The sequence below is a fragment of the Siphateles boraxobius genome, unplaced genomic scaffold, assembly GCF_051911475.1.
Source record: "Siphateles boraxobius isolate OS27281-9 unplaced genomic scaffold, OSU_SipBor_1 27, whole genome shotgun sequence".
Lineage (NCBI taxonomy): Eukaryota > Metazoa > Chordata > Actinopteri > Cypriniformes > Leuciscidae > Siphateles > Siphateles boraxobius.
Genome location: NW_027508887.1, coordinates 310110 through 315000, shown reverse-complemented (window position 1 = coordinate 315000; position 4891 = coordinate 310110). Strand labels below are relative to the sequence as shown.

Below are 4891 nucleotides of genomic sequence, written 5' to 3'. Positions count from 1 at the left end.
GTATCTGCTGATCTGCTCCGTGACTGTAGATGAATCATATTATTCGCGATGTTTCTAGCAGCTCTTTAATGGCATGTGCACTTACTGTGGTGAATGTGTGTTTGTGCGCGTAGATTCTCATTCACTACATGATATCCAATAAATATTAAAACCTTTTGTCTGTGTTTCTCTACTGTAGTTTTCTATTGGAGACGCTGACGTTCAGTGATTCTTGTCAGGGGTTTCTCTATGGCCAGCGAGAGAGTGAAAAAGAAAAGAAATAATTAGGTTAAAATAAACAAGAAAATAAATTAGATTCGTTTTAAATAAATTAATAAAAAAGTGATTAAAATAAAAAAATAAATTGGTTATTAATCTGTAAAATTACATTAACATAGAAAATGATTAATATAAATTAAAATTAAGACTCAAATTAAATAAATAATAGCCTACATTTAATAGAAAAAAAAAGATATATAATAATGTACTTTCTGGAAACTATTTTTAGATTTGTAATGTATATCATAAATCTAAATATATATATATATATACACTTCCGTTCAAAAGTTTGGATCGGTACGATTTTTAATGTTTTAAAAAAAAAGTCACTTCTGCTCATCAATGCTGTATTTATTTAATTAAAAATACAACAAAAAACAGTAATATTGTTAAATATTATTACAATTTACAAATAACTGTTTACTATGTGAATATATAGTAAAATGTTATTTATTCCTGTGATCAAAGCTGAATTTTCAGCATCATTACTCCAGTCTTCAGTGTCACATGATCCTTCAGAAATCACTATAATATGATGATTTGATGCTGAAGAAACGTTTATTATTATTATCAATGTTGAAAACAGTTATGTAAAAATAAAATCAGGATTCTTTGATGAATTGAAAGTTTTAACAGCATATGACACTCATGAAACATTACACTCATCAGAAGGAGGGGGCACATACTTTTGAGTGCATCTGGCAGACCAATGGTGATTTATGTGTAATAAGGCACAATAACCGCTAGGTGGTGTTAACGTTCATGAACAGCTTCAGTTGTGGTTGTAGTTTTATCATGTTTATCACTGCAGATTGCGATGAACATCTAATCATGTTGGCCTCACAAAAACATTAAAGAGCACATTTTGAAAAATCTGTTTGTTTGTTTTTCTTCTCATGTCATTAATGTTCTGAAGAGATGATGATGATGATGAAGGACGGCAGAGGCACTGGCTAATCTTCATCACTTTCATCAATGTGTGTGTGTGTACAGTATAGTGTAATATTATAAATATATGTTACACTTTATTTTAAGGTGTCATTGTTACAGTAATTATATATTTAAGTACTGAGTAAAATTGATCAACATTTACTATAGGGTTAGGGTAGGATTAGGGTTTGGTTGAGGGTTAGTTGCATGTAATTATACATAATTTTCTGTTAATACTATGGTAAGTACATGTAACACATGTAACAAGGACACTGTAAAATAAAGGGTAACGCTTCCTTTTACAGTCCTTTTCCCCATGTACATACTATGTACTTATTATAGTAATTGCAATAATTGGGTAATAACAAGGTACTAACCCTGAACCTAACCTTAACCATGTACTTACCTTATATTACCCAGTACTTTCTTAAGTACACATAAGTTAACGTACTGTAAAAGGAAGCATTACCAAATACCGAATTATGAAATGACTGATGTATGCAATTTGTAAATGTTATGTTTTGTGTAGTATGATGTGTGTCTGTGGACCCGCTCTCTCGATTGCCCAAGAAACATTGGTAACATTTTACAATAATGTTCATTAGAATCATAGAAGTTTTTCTGGCCAATAACTTATTGCAAGATTACAGTATGTAATTCATAAGGAATTATCCTTTCTTAAAAGCTTTCTCTGGCTACCCGTGGCATCACATGTTCACTTTATACGGTATTATTTCTAGCGTTTACAGCATTAAATGTTCTTGCACCTCCATATCTGTGTAACTGTACTCCTACCATCCCTCGGTTGTCTACTGTATGTAAGTTAGTGTTAATGCTCATAAATTATGGAATTCAGTATAATATCTCATCCGTGGCTACATTCAAGACTCACCTAAAAACATCTCTATTCAACATGTATTTTGGATAATGTGAATATATGTGTCCTTAAGTCAAGACACCTTCATTTATATAGCGCTTTTAACAATATAGATACCTGATGTATGAAATATAATACTCAACACACACACACATATTTTACATATATATATACACTGTAAAAAAAATCCTAATTTTACAGAAAATAACTGTGATTTTTTGATGATCATTTTCTTTCATTTTAAATTGTACTCAAAACACTGTAAAATTACAAATAATATCTGTAAAATAAAAATTCAGCTGTTATTTTAGGTATTGTGACATTAATGACAAATTACAGTAATTCAAATTTTTTATACAGAACATTGATTGTATTTTTCATACAGTATTTTTTCTGTTTTCTTAAATTACATAAAAATGTATGTAAAATTACAAATATAATCTGTAATTTAACAGTAACAAAATAGTTAAATGATAAAATGGTCAAAAGACTGTCATATCCCCAAAAAACTGTAAAACATCCTAAATTAAATAAACTGAAAAACACTGTTATTTCACAGGTATTTCCTGAATAATCACGATCATATACCTTATCATATACCTGATCAAAAACCATAAAATTAAAGTAAAATATGCTAATTTAAATAAAGTGTAAAAAGCGTCAAAATAAATTTGATGTCACCATGATTGGGATCAGTGTCTGCTTTAGTTGGGGTCGTGACCCTTGAGTCTTTAACTTTTGGTTTTCTCTGGCTGCTTTAACTGTGTATTTGATACACTTTTATCGTAGTAATAAATGCTGGAGAAAATATCAGATGATCTTTATCATTAATTGATGATGTTATAGTCATCATATGATGATCTGATATGACAGTCAAATCTCTGAATATGATAGCTTAGATTACAGAGTATGTAGGTGGAATTTAGCTTTATACAAAGTATTTAATTAATGTCATAATTTTTCACATGACCCTTGGAATATTGTGGTATGGGTGTTATAACACTCTGCATTTAAAAAATATATATGTATATATTACACAAAAAAAGTTTTGTCATTTTTTTAGTTGTATAGAGACATCAAGAATCAACATATGAATCTCAACAATGGTGACAACCAAAAAAGTTTTTTTTTAATTGTCACCATTGTTGTGATTCATACGTTGATTCTTGATGTCTGAGTGAGTCTATATGATCCTGTCAAATATTTTCTGTATAATGACTTCATAAAATCTGAGTATCACAGCACTGGAGAATGTTTTATAGAAGCTTTGTCATGCAAAATGAATAACTAATATTTAATGACATATTCAGATATTAAACTTCAGATGGTATCAATCGGGCAGGACTCTACATTATGACTATTCTCACTACAAAGTGACCAACATTATCTGACCTGAGTTTCTCTTAGATTCTTACCATAACAAATATGCATCAGAGACACACAGTTAATGCAGCCAGAGAAACACTAAAGTTCAACACTAAAAGTTCAAGAGCCCAACTAAAGCAAACACTGATCTCCATCATGGTGACATCAAACTTTATTCTTTTCAATAAAGCTTCAACTTCTAAACCTCTGTTAATTCTCAATAATAATGTTATAATGAAAGAAATAAAGTCTGGATTGTAATAAGTGAAGATGCTTAGATCCTGAGAGATTTGGTAGTGTTTAATGTTCTGTTGGGGTTTAAAGTGTTCTTCCATTCCACTGCCAGTCTTTTCCATTGTTTTTTCCTAAATGAACATGCGCTAGACGGATGAATTTGATCGGGTGTGTCTGATTAGAGTGTTTTTTCTCATCCTGTCTTGTATTGCGATCTTTAACTTTTTAGACTTTTTACTTGAGCGCCTGTTTTTGGAATAAAAAAAACATTAACATAAAAAACAATGAAAAGTAGCGCAGTGGAGTGGAAAAACGTGTTCTGTGTGAACATGCTCATTATATAACGGTGAATCTGCTGAACTCTGCGACGGTTCATCGAGAGATTGAATCGGATCGTGTGAACGGCCCTGTGTGTGTGTGTGTGTGTGTGTGTGTGTTTATTCATGTGAAAGACGATCTTTAACTCTGTATCTGCTGATCTGCTCCGTGACTGTAGATGAATCATATTATTCGCGATGTTTCTAGCAGCTCTTTAATGGCATGTGCACTTACTGTGGTGAATGTGTGTTTGTGCGCGTAGATTCTCATTCACTACATGATATCCAATAAATATTAAAACCTTTTGTCTGTGTTTCTCTACTGTAGTTTTCTATTGGAGACGCTGACGTGATTCTTGTCAGGGGTTTCTCTATGGCCAGCGAGAGAGTGAAAAAGAAAAGAAATAATTAGGTTAAAATAAACAAGAAAATCAATTAGATTCGTTTTAAATAAATTAATAAAAAAGTGATTAAAATAAAAAAATAAATTGGTTATTAATCTGTAAAATTACATTAACATAGAAAATGATTAATATAAATAAAATTAAGACTCAAATTAAATAAATAATAGCCTACATTTAATAGAAACAAAAGATATATAATAATGTACTTTCTGGAAACTATTTTTAGATTTGTAATGTATATCATAAATCTAAATATATATACACTTCCGTTCAAAAGTTTGGATCGGTACGATTTTTAATGTTTTAAAAAAAAAGTCACTTCTGCTCATCAATGCTGTATTTATTTAATTAAAAATACAACAAAAACAGTAATATTGTTAAATATTATTACAATTTACAAATAACTGTTTACTATGTGAATATATAGTGAAATGTTATTTATTCCTGTGATCAAAGCTGAATTTTCAGCATCATTACTCCAGTCTTCATTGTCACATGATCCTTCA

The 4891-nt window shown here is 30.2% G+C and overlaps 1 protein-coding gene across 2 annotated transcripts in view; it reads left to right on the top strand.

Moving 5' to 3' along the window:
- smarca4b (SWI/SNF related BAF chromatin remodeling complex subunit ATPase 4b) overlaps nucleotides 1-155 on the top strand; it is a 63161-nt gene extending 63006 nt beyond the window's left edge. For both annotated transcript variants that reach the window (XM_077245577.1, XM_077245575.1), the window contains exon 33: nucleotides 1-155. This exon is cut by the window's left edge and continues 1887 nt beyond it. The gene's annotated coding sequence lies outside the window, so the exon portion shown is untranslated.
- The last annotated feature ends 4736 nt before the right edge of the window (nucleotides 156-4891 follow it).